Source organism: Crinia signifera, chromosome 1 (genome assembly GCF_055691185.1).
Source record: "Crinia signifera chromosome 1, ASM5569118v1, whole genome shotgun sequence".
Taxonomy (NCBI): Eukaryota; Metazoa; Chordata; class Amphibia; order Anura; family Myobatrachidae; genus Crinia; species Crinia signifera.
The window spans coordinates 310401522-310416414 of NC_139217.1; the positions used below are offsets into that span (position 1 = coordinate 310401522).

Consider the following 14893-nt stretch of genomic DNA (forward strand, 5'->3'; position numbering starts at 1 on the left):
TAAATGTACCCCTAAGAGTAGTTGAGTAAAATAAGCTTTGTAAATTGAAAGTGGGCCTATTGATGAACACAGGTTTACGGAGCAGTGCAAAAACAAGATTTTATTTAAGAAATTATTAAAATGAGATTAATGGATACATAACATAGTACATACTGCACAAATGTGCACACAGCAAATTTTACATTGCAAATGTTTTTTCTTGCAACCCGTTACACTTTTCATGAAGTTTTTTTTTGATCATACCCAACACATACTGTAGGCATAGTCACAAGAGACACTCTGGCCAAAATGGGGTGTGACATTATGTCAAGGGGCTCAAGGGGCTATGTCTGATGGCATGCCCATGTTTCCATCACTTATTCCTATTAATAATTGCCCCACAAACTAATTTATGTTCATCAAACTGGTCCAATTTTATCATTTTTAAATGGGGGTCAAAACTTTCAATCATCCCTAACAATTAATGTAGAAAATTAAAATTCTGTTGTATGTTGCATGCACTTTTATGATGATTAAATTCTCAAACCTTTATTCATAGAATCTGTATAATATGGAAAGCAGAATACATCTCTCTGTGGAATGTTAAACAAGATTTATTTTTCCTCGCATGGTCAAACTCTTTAGTCATTCATGCTTTTCCGTCATTCTTCTGCTCATGTGTGAAGCAATCATCCAAACGAGTGAAAGCAAATCATGTAGAACACCACATCAAAAAATTAATGTAGCCTGCATGCAATATTCATGCATAGTAAAATATAAATGTGTAGAAAAAGTAATCTGAGTGGTTTTTTTTTTTTAACTTGGAGAAAAGATATTTAGCCATTATATTTAGAGGAAAGACAGACTGTATTCAGCTCCATATTTTATGGGGTAAAAACAGGTTAACTCATGCAGTTTGCTTTTTTCTTTATAAAGTAACAAGCCCGAAACAGCTTTGATTGGAAATAACAGTTGGGAGCAGAAGTTGAAGCAAAGGTCTCATGCATAAATAAAAGGCCAAATGGATCTACTTTTTTCGAAGCATTGAAATTATACAAATGATCCATTTCAGAGCCTTAAACCTACTGACACATACTAACTTTAAGAGACCGGAAGGGAATGATACCAAATGATGTATAATAAAATTCTTGAGTATGGTCAGCAACCATTTAATCTCTAGACTACTTCATCCTTTAAGTAAAAATGTATTATTTCTAAAAATAGTGTTTTTAAGTCACATTCGAGTGGAACTACCCACCTACTATAAGTCATAGTAATATCGCTAAGCTTCAAAAAGGATCAAGTCTCTTTTTTCACTGTGTATAAAAAACTCATTCAACTAAATCGGTCTTCCTCATTTTTTTCTTTGGATGCCATAGGAATCACTTGGAAATGCCTAGGGGAAATAAAGAGAAAGCTTAGAAATGATAAATAAAACAAATGACATAATGATATATGGATAGGATTTTTTTTTATTTTTACTTGTATTTTTATGTAATGTAATGTAACACACATTTAAGTCTTTTTTTCCTAGCTGCATGCCATTGATTACACACTCTCCTGTTCATATGGATGTCATATAAAAGGGAAATAGGAAAAAATAAAACTGACCTACGCAGAGTACAGGCTTCAGGTAATTGCACAATTGTGAATACATGCAGCATGAAACACAAATGCATATAAGCCTGAGGAAGCTCAGGGGTGTGGAATGACAACCAAACAGTTGGGATTCCAATGGTCAATATACTGACATTGGAAACCCAACTGCCAGTACTCCGGGGGGGGGGGGGAGTGCAAAGAAATCCCTTTGGGGCTTCCTGCAATTGCCACACTGTGCAATTGTGGAACTGTAAGTACTGTATATTTAACATTTAAAATATTTTTTTCGTGAATGCATTTCTGTGGCAATTTTCAGGGCATATTATTTTTGTCAAATACTGGACAGATACTGTATATAATATAGTAATCCATGAATAGAATGTTTACAGAAAACAAAACATTTGTGATGTAGTGATATGTAAGTAAGTTTTATTTATATAGCGCATCTCCAATAGGACTCAAGGCGCTTTACAGACATTAAAAATAACAGTGCACATACTTTAATACAAAATAACAGTGCACATACTGTAATACAAAGGGTTATCAGTACAGATATACATCACACATATACATCACATGTACAGATATGCACTAGATGCATTCTAATAAGGGACACGGATATGGGGAACATATTTACCGAGCTGTGTAGTACCCAGACAGCCATTCAGTGGCGCCACATGGTAATTGCACAGCCAGCTAGGTAGCCAGTAACAGTACAGATATATATATATCTAATAACAGGAGTGCGAGGAGTGCCGGACATCCTTGGGAAATATATATATATATATATATATATATATATATATATATATACAAAGAAGATCAGGGTGCGCTAAGGTAAATTTCACAACTTTCTCATTAAAACATAAATATTTAATAAAAAGCCTCTGATAAGGCTTAGAATAAATCAAATCAAAAAGAGTTACACAGCCATTTCATAGAATAATTTAACAATCCACAGTATGGAACAGGCCCAACGCGTTTCGTCACCCACGTGACTTCATCAGGGGCGCTTTGGATGTTGATTGAAATAAGGTGCGATAGCACTGCAAATGATAAACATAAATTCAACATAATGCATAAAACAGCAGAATGCATATAAAAAATACGTATTTCTACACAAAGATGAGGTAATCGAAAAAGATGAAGAGGACAAAGGAGAGGCAGAACAATTGATAGTTCAAAATTATCTTGATACAAATATATTTTTTTAAAACAGTATACAGATATTTTCCACCGTGTCTAAAAAAACACATTTTTAACAAATATAAGGATTCCATGTGTGCATTTAACATCCACCGAAAAGATCCTTATATAGACATTGAAGAAAAAGAGTACCTTCTAGGGGTGTATCCAATTGGTCAAACCATAGATATTGTATTCAAGCAAGACCCATACAGATATATATCTGAATAAAGGGACATACATGATAGTAAGGTACTTATTCATCATCTGTTACTGCATCAGAAAAATGCACATCACATATAATAAAATTGGGGTATAAAAATTGTACCTTCTTGGAGCGTCTCTAAATGACCAAATAAATAGCTGTGTACTTCAGCTAAAGTTGCACAGATGTAAATCTAAATGGAGAGACATATATGGTGGCCGAGTCAAACAATATCAACTTATATTTAACCCCTTCCCGACATTTGACGTATATATACGTCATGGCCGGGAAGTACTTCCCGACACATGACGTATATATACGTCATGGCTTCAAACTGTCACTGCGTCTAGAGACGCAGTGACAGAGGGACGATGTCTGCTGTCCCTGACAGCAGACATGTCCCTGCATGCCCAGGGGGGGCAGCGATGCCGCCCCCCCATCGGCGATCGCTGTGATTGGCTGTTCAGTGTAAACAGCCATTCACAGCGTTTTCTGTGTCACCGGCGAATAACGTTCGCCGGTGACACGGGATCGGAGGTGATTGGTGCTGTAAAGTACAGCACCAATCACCGCGGGGTGTAAGGGTGACACTGGTGTCACCCAACCTCACCCCGCCCGCCCCCAAAGGCCGTGATTGGTTCGTCGGACCGACGGACCAATCACAGCCATGGAGGGGGGTTTAAACTAACGGTGACTGCACTGCAGACGCCATTCCGGTCTGGAATAGCGTGCAGTGCGGTCACCGTGCCCAGCTGCCGCCATTTACTGACCAGAACCTTGCTAAATACTTACCTGATCACTGCCTGGATCTTGCTTCTTCTTGTGACATCCTGTGACATCCTGTGACATCCTGTGCTGTGTTGTGCTGCTGCGAGTTATTAGATAGAGAGATAGAGAGAGAGAGATAGAGAGAGATAGAGAGGCCTAGTGACAGAGAGTGCTATATTTTGTGCTGCTGCAGTGTAATAGAGTTATAGATAGAGAGATAGAGAGAGATAGAGAGAGAGAGATAGAGAGAGATAGAGAGATAGTGACAGATTGTGCTATATATTTTTTATATAACTGACTGCTGCCCCCCCTTTTGTGCTGATCAGTATAAATTAACTGATCAGCAACTTTTTGGGGGCGCAGGGTTTTTTTTATATATATATATACCTGTCAGTGCTGCTGCTGTTATAGAGTGATAGATAGTGAGAGATAGAGAGATAGAGAGATAGAGAGAGATAGTGACAGAGAGTGATAGAGACTGCTATATTTTGTGTCTGCTGCCCCCATTTTGTGCACCCCCAGCAACTTTTTGGGGGTGCAGGGGTTATTTTTCATATATATAACTGTCAGTGCTGCTGCTGCAGTGTCATAGAGTGATAGATAGTGAGAGATAGAGAGATAGAGAGAGATAGTGACAGAGAGTGATAGAGAGTGCTAAATTTTGTGTCTGCTGCCCCCGCCTTTTGTGCTGATCACTATATCTGAGGTGATCAGCAACTTTTTGGGGGTGCAGAGGTTTTTTTTTTTTTATATATACCTGCCAGTTGCACTGTCAGTTGCACCAAAGGTTGTGCACCTGCTGCCCCTCACTGGTAATCAGTGTCGCATCACTGATCACCTTTTTTTTTTTTGTGGGTGCTGTGGGGTCTTTTTTTAATTATTTTTTTACACACACTGTGATTTTGTGGGTGTCCTGTGGCCACTGTGCGCTGATCAGTGACGTACATCACTGATCATCTTTTTCGGCACAGGGTTGATCTATTTTTTTTTTTTTATCAAATTCCTGTTGCCTTTGAGCGCTGTTCAGTGACGGACGTTACTGACCAACATCTGTGCTCAATTTTTGGCGCAGGACCTTTTTTTTTTTTTTTAACCCCTTCAATTTTTTTTTTTTAACCCCTTCAATTTTTTTTTTTTTTTAACCCCTTCAATTTTTTTTTTTGTATAAAGTATTTTTTTTTCTGCACTACATACACACTACACACTACATTACCCCCCGGGTTGAAATAAAGTTTGTACCCCCCCCTACACTATACACGTGTTGAAACATTTCACTACCAGTAACACAAAAATAAAAATGGCATCCCAAATTTCATCCAAAATGTCATCCCAAATGTCATCCCAGTCATCCAGAAGAATGTATTCAGTGGAGGAGGCATATGCCATGCTTGCCTCTGACTCTGACACAGCCAGTGAGGCAAGCGGGGAATTTGAAGGATTCGTCTTAAGCTCCTCTTCCTCCTCTGGTGATGAGGGACCCCCTCAAAGACGCCCCCGTAGAGCAGCTGAGACCCCCCCCCCAATAATTGATCTCGTATGGACCCCACCACCAGACAATTTTGAGCCCCAGGTTCCTGAGTTTTTGGCCATGCCAGGAATCCAATTTGATTCCACAGGTCTCAGAGAAATTGACTTTTTCAAATTATTTTTCTCTGATGATTTTATAAATTTAATGGTGGACCAAACTAATTTATATGCCCAGCAGTTTATTGCTCAAAACCCCACGTCATCATTTGCTAGGTGGACCCCTGTAGATGCAGTAGAGATGATGACGTTTTGGGGTCTGGTGTTTCATATGGGCATAGTAAAAAAGCCAGAAATTAGGCAATATTGGAGTACAGATGTTCTGTACAGCACCCCATTTTACCGTATGGCCATGCCCCGGGCTCGATTTGAGACGATCCTTAAATTTTTGCATTACAACGATAATGCACAGTGCCCACCCAGAGATGATCCCACCTTTGACCGGCTATTCAAAGTCAGGCCGGTCATTGATCATTTCAGTGCCAAATTTGAAGAGATGTACATCCCAGATAAATTCATTTGCATAGACGAGTCCCTTATACATTTTAAAGGAAGGGTTAAATTCCGCCAGTACCTTCCCAGTAAGAGGGCAAGGTATGGCATAAAAATGTATAAGCTGTGTGAAAGCACCTCAGGGTACACTCACAGGTTTAGGGTATATGAAGGGAAGGATTCAAGAATTGAACCGCCAGAATGCCCCCCCTCCCTCGTAGGTGTTAGTGGAAAAATTGTCTGGGATTTAGTGCACCCCTTCCTGGATAAAGGTTATCACCTCTATGTGGATAACTTTTACACTAGCATCCCCCTGTTTAAGGCCCTTGGTTCAAGAGGTACAGCAGCTTGCGGTACTGTGCGCAAGAACCAAAGAGGCCTCCCTAAAACGCACATTGCCCAAGTAATGAGAAGGGGTGAAAGCAGGGGAATATGCACAGAAAATATGTTGTTGGTCAAATATAAGGACAAGAGGGATGTCCTTATACTGACAACAATTCACGGAGACAGTACCACCTCCGTCCCTGTACGAGGTACCAGTACCCACACCTCAAAACCTAATTGTATCCTGGATTACAATAGGTACATGGGCGGAGTGGATCTTTCAGATCAGGTACTGAAGCCGTACAGTGCCCTGCGGAAAACAAAAATCTGGTACAAGAAGCTGGCCGTGTATATCATCCAGATGGCACTGTATAACGCTTACGTGCTATTCCGTTCTACCGGCCAGAGGGGGACATTTATGCACTTTCAAGAGGAAGTCATAAAGGGCCTAGTATTTGGGAACCAGCAGGCAGAGGGCCCCAGTACTTCTAGTACTGGCCCCCGTATTGTACCAGGGCAGCATTTTCCAAACGAAATCCACTCCACTGCATGAAAGGGCAGGACACAAAAAAGGTGCAAAGTTTGCTATAAAAAGGGAATAAGAAAGGAAACTATTTTCCACTGTGAAACTTGCCCCGACAAACCCGGCCTATGTATAAAGGAGTGTTTTAAAATATACCACACATCTATGGATTATTAGGTTCATCATTTCACCGTGCTTCGGGGGTCTTGCTAATGCCACATAGCACCCACCAACATTCCACCAGAATCTGAGCTGCAAAATCCAAAAATCACTCCTTCCCTTCTGAGTCCTGCCATGCACCCAACTGGTATTTTTTGGTCACATATGAGGCATTGCCATACTCGGGAGAAATTGGGGCACAGATTTTGGGGTGCTTTTTCTCCTTCATACCTTCTGAAAATGAAAAATTTTGAGCCAGAACTGCATTTTTGTGTAAAAAATGTAATTTTTCATTTGCACAGCCCAGTTGTATCAAAATTGGTGAAACCCCTGGGGGTTTGAAATGTACACTATACCCCTAGATGAATTCCCTGAGGGGTATAGTTTGCAAAATGGGGTCACTTGTGGGGTGGTTCCACTGTATTGGTGCTTTGGGGGTCTTGCTAATGCGACATAGCACCCACCAACATTCCAACAGAATTTGTGCTGCAAAATCCAAATATCATTCCTTCTCTTCTGAGTCCTGCCACTTTTTGGTCACACATGAGGCATTGCCATACTCGGGAGAAATTGGGGCACAGATTTTGGGGTGCTTTGTCTCCTTCATTCCTTGTGAAAATGAAAAATTTTGAGCCAGAACTGTATTTTTGTGTAAAAAATTTAATTTTTCATTTTCACTGCCCAGTTGTACCACAATTGGTGAAACCCCTGGGGGTTTGAAATGTACACTATACCCCTAGATGAATTCCCTGAGGGGTGTAGTTTGCAAAATGGGGTCACTTTTGGGGGGGTTCCACTGTATTGGTGCTTGGGGGGTCTTGCTAATGCGACATAGCACCCACCAAAATTCCACCAGAATCTGAGCTGCAAAATCCAAAAATCACTCCTTCCCTTCTGAGTCCTGCCATGCACCCAAATGGTATTTTTTGGTCACATGTGAGGCATTGCCGTACTCGGGAGAAATTGGGGCACAGATTTTGGGGTGCTTTTTCTCCTTCATACCTTCTGAAAATGAAAAATTTAGAGCCAGAACTGCATTTTTGTGTAAAAAAATGTAATTTTTCATTTTCACTGCCCAGTTGTATCAAAATTGGTGAAACCCCTGGGGGTTTGAAATGTACACTATACCCCTAGATGAATTCCCTGAGGGGTGTAGTTTGCAAAATGGGGTCACTTGTGGGGGGGTTCCACTGTATTGGTGCTTTGGGGGTCTTGCTAATGCGACATAGCACCCACCAACATTCCACCACCAAAAATCACTCCTTCCCTTCTGAGTCCTGCCATGCACCCAACTGGTATTTTTTGGTCACATATGAGGCATTGCCATACTCGGGAGAAATTGGGGCACAGATTTTGGGGTGCTTTGTCTCCTTCATTCCTTGTGAAAATGAAAAATTTTGAGCCAGAACTGCATTTTTGTGTAAAAAATGTAATTTTTCATTTGCACAGCCCAGTTGTATCAAAATTGGTGAAACCCCTGGGGGTTTGAAATGTACACTATACCCCTAGATGAATTCCCTGAGGGGTGTAGTTTGCAAAATGGGGTCACTTGTGGGGGGGTTCCACTGTATTGGTGCTTGGGGGGTCTTGCTAATGCGACATAGCACCCACCAAAATTCCACCAGAATCTGAGCTGCAAAATCCAAAAATCACTCCTTCCCTTCTGAGTCCTGCCATGCACCCAAATGGTATTTTTTGGTCACATGTGAGGCATTGCCGTACTCGGGAGAAATTGGGGCACAGATTTTGGGGTGCTTTTTCTCCTTCATACCTTCTGAAAATGAAAAATTTTGAGCCAGAACTGCATTTTTGTGTAAAAAAATGTAATTTTTCATTTTCACTGCCCAGTTGTATCAAAATTGGTGAAACCCCTGGGGGATTGAAATGTACACTATACTCCTAGATGAATTCCCTGAGGGGTGTAGTTTGCAAAATGGGGTCACTTGTGGGGGGGTTCCACTGTATTGGTGCTTTGGGGGTTTTGCTAATGCGACATAGCACCCACCAACATTCCACCACCAAAAATCACTCCTTCCCTTCTGAGTCCTGCCATGCACCCAACTGGTATTTTTTGGTCACATATGAGGCATTGCCATACTCGGGAGAAATTGGGGCACATATTTTGGGGTGCTTTTTCTCCTTCATACCTTATGAAAATGAAAAATTTTGAGCCAGAACTGCATTTTTGTGTAAAAAAATTTAATTTTTCATTTTCACTGCCCAGTTGTATCAAAATTGGTGAAACCCCTGGGGGTTTGAAATGTACACTATACCCCTAGATGAATTCCCTGAGGGGTGTAGTTTGCAAAATGGGGTCACTTGTGGGGGGGTTCCACTGTATTGTTGCTTGGGGGGTCTTGCTAATGCAACATAGCACCCACCAACATTCCACCAGAATCTGAGCTGCAAAATCCAAAAATCACTCCTTCCTTTCTGAGTCCTGCCATGGACCCAAATGGTATTTTTTGGTCACATGTGAGGCATTGCCGTACTCGGGAGAAATTGGGGCATAGATTTTGGGGTGCTTTGTCTCCTTCATTCCTTGTGAAAATGAAAAATTTTGAGCCAGAACTGCATTTTTGTGTAAAAAATGTAATTTTTCATTTTCACTGCCCAGTTGTATCAAAATTGGTGAAACCCCTGGGGGTTTGAAATGTACACTATACCCCTAGATGAATTCCCTGAGGGGTGTAGTTTGCAAAATGGGGTCACTTGTGGGGGGGTTCCACTGTATTGGTGCTTGGGGGGTCTTGCTAATGCGACATAGCACCCACCAAAATTCCACCAGAATCTGAGCTGCAAAATCCAAAAATCACTCCTTCCCTTCTGAGTCCTGCCATGCACCCAAATGGTATTTTTTGGTCACATGTGAGGCATTGCCGTACTCGGGAGAAATTGGGGCACAGATTTTGGGGTGCTTTTTCTCCTTCATACCTTCTGAAAATGAAACATTTTGAGCCAGAACTGCATTTTTGTGTAAAAAAATGTAATTTTTCATTTTCACTGCCCAGTTGTATCAAAATTGGTGAAACCCCTGGGGGTTTGAAATGTACACTATACCCCTAGATGAATTCCCTGAGGGGTGTAGTTTGCAAAATGGGGTCACTTGTGGGGGGGTTCCACTGTATTGGTGCTTTGGGGGTCTTGCTAATGCGACATAGCACCCACCAACATTCCACCACCAAAAATCACTCCTTCCCTTCTGAGTCCTGCCATGCACCCAACTGGTATTTTTTGGTCACATATGAGGCATTGCCATACTCGGGAGAAATTGGGGCACAGATTTTGGGGTGCTTTTTCTCCTTCATACCTTCTGAAAATGAAAAATTTTGAGCCAGAACTGCATTTTTGTGTAAAAAAATGTAATTTTTCATTTTCACTGCCCAGTTGTATCAAAATTGGTGAAACCCCTGGGGGTTTGAAATGTACACTATACCCCTAGATGAATTCCCTGAGGGGTGTAGTTTGCAAAATGGGGTCACTTGTGGGGGGGTTCCACTGTATTGGTGCTTGGGGGGTCTTGCTAATGCAACATAGCACCCACCAACATTCCACCAGAATCTGAGCTGCAAAATCCAAAAATCACTCCTTCCCTTCTGAGTCCTGCCATGCACCCAAATGGTATTTTTTGGTCACATGTGAGGCATTGCCGTACTCGGGAGAAATTGGGGCACAGATTTTGGGGTGCTTTTTCTCCTTCATTCCTTGTGAAAATGAAAAATTTGGAGCCAGAACTGCATTTTTGTGTAAAAAAATGTAATTTTTCATTTTCACTGCCCAGTTGTATCAAAATTGGTGAAACCCCTGGGGGTTTGAAATGTACACTATACCCCTAGATGAATTCCCTGAGGGGTGTAGTTTGCAAAATGGGGTCACTTGTGGGGGGGTTCCACTGTATTGGTGCTTGGGGGGTCTTGCTAATGCAACATAGCACCCACCAACATTCCACCAGAATCTGAGCTGCAAAATCCAAAAATCACTCCTTCCCTTCTGAGTCCTGCCATGCACCCAAATGGTATTTTTTGGTCACATGTGAGGCATTGCCGTACTCGGGAGAAATTGGGGCACAGATTTTGGGGTGCTTTTTCTCCTTCATTCCTTGTGAAAATGAAAAATTTGGAGCCAGAACTGCATTTTTGTGTAAAAAAAATTAATTTTTCATTTTCACTGCCCAGTTGTACCACAATTGGTGAAACCCCTGGGGTTTTGAAATGTACACTATACCCCTAGATGAATTCCCTGAGGGGTGTAGTTTGCAAAATGGGGTCACTTGTGGGGGGGTTCCTAAATTTTAGCATCTTATGGTGCCTAGAAACCTACATGGTGCCTAAAAAATAATCTCATAAAAAGGAGGCTCCAAAATCAAGTAGGTGCTCCTTCTATTATGAAGCCTGTGGTTTGGTCAACGTGCACACTAGGGCCACATATAGGATATTTATGAAAACAAAAGAATTGGGGGAATCAATTTTTAGTCACATTTCTCTAGTAAAATGTACTGTGTTCCTTAGAAAAATGTATTAAAATTGCAAATCTGCAAAAAAAATGAAATTTTGAAATTTCACCTACACTTTGTTTTAATTCCTGTGAAACACCTAAAGGGTTAACAAACTTCCAAAATGCTGTTTTGAATACTGTGAGGGGTGCAGTTTTTGAAATGGCATCATTTATGGGGGTGTCTCACATACAAGTCCCTCAAAGTCTCATCAGAATTGAACTGGTCCCTAAAAAAATCAGTGTTTGAAATTTTCTTGAAAATTTGAGAATTTGCTATTCATATTTTAAGCCTCCTAGTGTCCAAAAAATTTAAAAGGAAGTTGAAATAATGATGGCAACATAAAGTAGACATATGGTCTATGTTAGTTATTAACTATTTTGAGTGGTATGATTATTTGTCTCACAAGCAGAAAATTTAACATTTTGCAAATTGCTAAATTTTCCATTTTTTTACGACATTTTGGTATTTTTCACAAAAAAACACAGACTGTATCGACCCAAATTTACCACTAATTTGAAGTACAATGTGTCACGAAAAAACAATCTCAAAATCACTGGGATAAGTAAAAGCAAAAAAAAGTTATCCCCACTTAAGTGATACATGTCAGATTTGAAAAAAAGGGCTCTGTCAGGAACGCAAAAACTGGCTCTGTCAGGAAGGGGTTAACCACCACCAACACCTAATGATAGTTAGGGGTATTTTTCATAGGACTTACATATCGCCAAATATCGGAACAAAAAATGCAATAGTCCAGGCGTATGTCACCAAGTATCACGTTTCTCACACCTTTTATATCGGTGTTAACATCAAGGACCAATGAGCAGCTTCAAAAAAATCTAGTAATATAAAAAGTTTTTTTTCCCCCATTAGGAATACATACAATGAGGCATAAATGCCCAATATGTTTTCCCCCATTAGGAATACATACAATGAGGCATAAATGCCCAATATGAGACCATAATAAAAAACAGGAGTTCAAACTTCCCAAAAAAGGGAGGGCATAAGGTTAAGTACTTACATAAGGCTGGGAGGCCAGAAGTTCACTCTAGTGGATCCAAATGCAGAATGACTGCTGGTGTGGAAAAAGGGCTATATAAGGACCCTTTTTCCACACCAGCAGTCATTCTGCATTTGGATCCACTAGAGTGAACTTCTGGCCTCCCAGCCTTATGTAAGTACTTAACCTTATGCCCTCCCTTTTTTGGGAAGTTTGAACTCCTGTTTTTTATTATGGTCTCATATTGGGCATTTATGCCTCATTGTATGTATTCCTAATGGGGGAAAAAAAACTTTTTATATTACTAGATTTTTTTGAAGCTGCTCATTGGTCCTTGATGTTAACACCGATATAAAAGGTGTGAGAAACGTGATACTTGGTGACATACGCCTGGACTATTGCATTTTTTGTTCCGATATTTGGCGATATGTAAGTCCTATGAAAAATACCCCTAACTATCATTAGGTGTTGGTGGTGGTTAAATATAAGTTGATATTGTCTGACTCGGCCACCATATATGTCTCTCCATTTAGATTTACATCTGTGCAACTTTAGCTGAAGTACACAGCTATTTATTTGGTCATTTAGAGACGCTCCAAGAAGGTACAATTTTTATACCCCAATTTTATTATATGTGATGTGCATTTTTCTGATGCAGTAACAGATGATGAATAAGTACCTTACTATCATGTATGTCCCTTTATTCAGATATATATCTGTATGGGTCTTGCTTGAATACAATATCTATGGTTTGACCAATTGGATACACCCCTAGAAGGTACTCTTTTTCTTCAATGTCTATATAAGGATCTTTTCGGTGGATGTTAAATGCACACATGGAATCCTTATATTTGTTAAAAATGTGTTTTTTTAGACACGGTGGAAAATATCTGTATACTGTTTTAAAAAAATATATTTGTATCAAGATAATTTTGAACTATCAATTGTTCTGCCTCTCCTTTGTCCTCTTCATCTTTTTCGATTACCTCATATTTGTGTAGAAATACGTATTTTTTATATGCATTCTGCTGTTTTATGCATTATGTTGAATTTATGTTTATCATTTGCAGTGCTATTGCACCTTATTTCAATCAACATCCAAAGCGCCCCTGATGAAGTCACGTGGGTGACGAAACGCGTTGGGCCTGTTCCATACTGTGGATTGTTAAATTATTCTATGAAATGGCTGTGTAACTCTTTTTGATTTGATTTATTCTAAGCCTTATCAGAGGCTTTTTATTAAATATTTATGTTTTAATGAGAAAGTTGTGTAATTTACCTTAGCGCACCCTGATCTTCTTTGTATTTCTGTCCGTCCCGGGTCTCAGCTAACAGGGATCCTTCAGAGGTGCAGCTTTGGGCTAATATGGCGCGGTGTTGGGTACCCCTTGCCTTTCTTATATATATATATATATATATATATATATATATATACATATATAGCAACCTTGTATGGCCCGGCACTCTCAATCACTTAACAACAACCGTGGTGCCTTCCGAGAATGATAGATACGCAGGGAAGTGTCCCCAGACACTATGCAGCAGCACTCCAGCGGGTTTATCTCAGCAGATATAGAAATAGACCCACACCTGTAGATAGGTCTAACGTTTCGTTTTATTAACCTTTTTCAAAGTCAAAGTGGGAATCGAACCCATGACCTCAGTGCTGTGAGGCAGTAATAATAACCATTACACCATCAATACTTTATATTATAAAGTGTGGTGAGCGCAGGGCTCACTGCGCTCACCAAGCTTCAGGTTAGTTTTATGCATCCGCTCGCCTCACTGCACTCGACACACTTTATAAAATCAACTCCATGCTGACGTGGATAGTAGAGGTATGAACAGGTCAGGAGGACTCGTACAACGACCCCTCGAGAGGCTCGCTGCGCTTGCCACACTTGGGGCTGACGTGGATAGTGGTGGTATGTTAAACCACATTGTATGCAAGTTATATGTAAATCGTATGCAAATCGCATGCGCTATACGTGCGATGCGATCCACAGGACAGAGATCGATGTGGTTGGTTTCTTCCCATGTCAGTGTTTTTATGCTGAAGATAGGTACAGTTGGATGGATATGCATGCAATCTTTAAATTCTTAATTAGGCACAGTAATTATATCCAGGGCCAATGCTACCACTAGGCAGCTTTAGGCAGCTGCCTAGGGCGCCGGTCACTGGAGGGCGCCTCTTCAGCCCAACAATTAAATCAAATATAATTGTGGCAGGTGCTGGGATTAGCTATCTCTATTTTCCCAGCACCATTCTAAAAACCGTCCCTGCTGCTGGCGATGGCTGCCTAGCGCTGCTACCGCTGGTGGTGAGACACTGGTCCCAGAAGATGCCGTCCGCCCCTTACCATTGGCGTCAGTGGGGACCAGTGCCTCCGTGGCAGCAGCGCTAGGCAGTCAGCGGCTGCAGCAGGGACTAGGGACGGGTCTCCCCACCAGCTGAGCTGCAGAAGAAGGAACCGTGAGCACCAGCGAGGTGAGTGTCACCAGCAGCCTCTGATAACCCCCGCCACCCCCGAGAAATGACGCGGCATCACACCGGGCATAACCCCCCACCCCAGAACGCCGCGGCGGGCTGCCGGCGCAATCACCGGCACCCCCCCTGTACAGCGGTCAGGGGCGGGCGAGCAT

At 41.2% G+C, this 14893-nt stretch overlaps 2 long non-coding RNA genes across 2 annotated transcripts; one reads left to right on the forward strand and one right to left on the reverse strand.

Annotated features, from left to right (window-relative positions):
- Window positions 1–2435: 2435 nt before the first annotated feature.
- LOC146029077 (uncharacterized) lies at window positions 2436–3178 on the reverse strand. Its single transcript, XR_014455306.1, has 3 exons — window positions 3092–3178; window positions 2917–2986; window positions 2436–2624 (listed from the first exon to the last, which is right to left on the reverse strand). It is a non-coding gene; the product is annotated as an uncharacterized LOC146029077 (long non-coding RNA).
- A 9205-nt stretch (window positions 3179–12383) lies between these two features.
- On the forward strand, window positions 12384–13109 carry LOC146029088 (uncharacterized). The gene is made up of 4 exons (XR_014455308.1): window positions 12384–12424; window positions 12559–12679; window positions 12784–12853; window positions 12959–13109. It is a non-coding gene; the product is annotated as an uncharacterized LOC146029088 (long non-coding RNA).
- Window positions 13110–14893: the final 1784 nt, after the last annotated feature.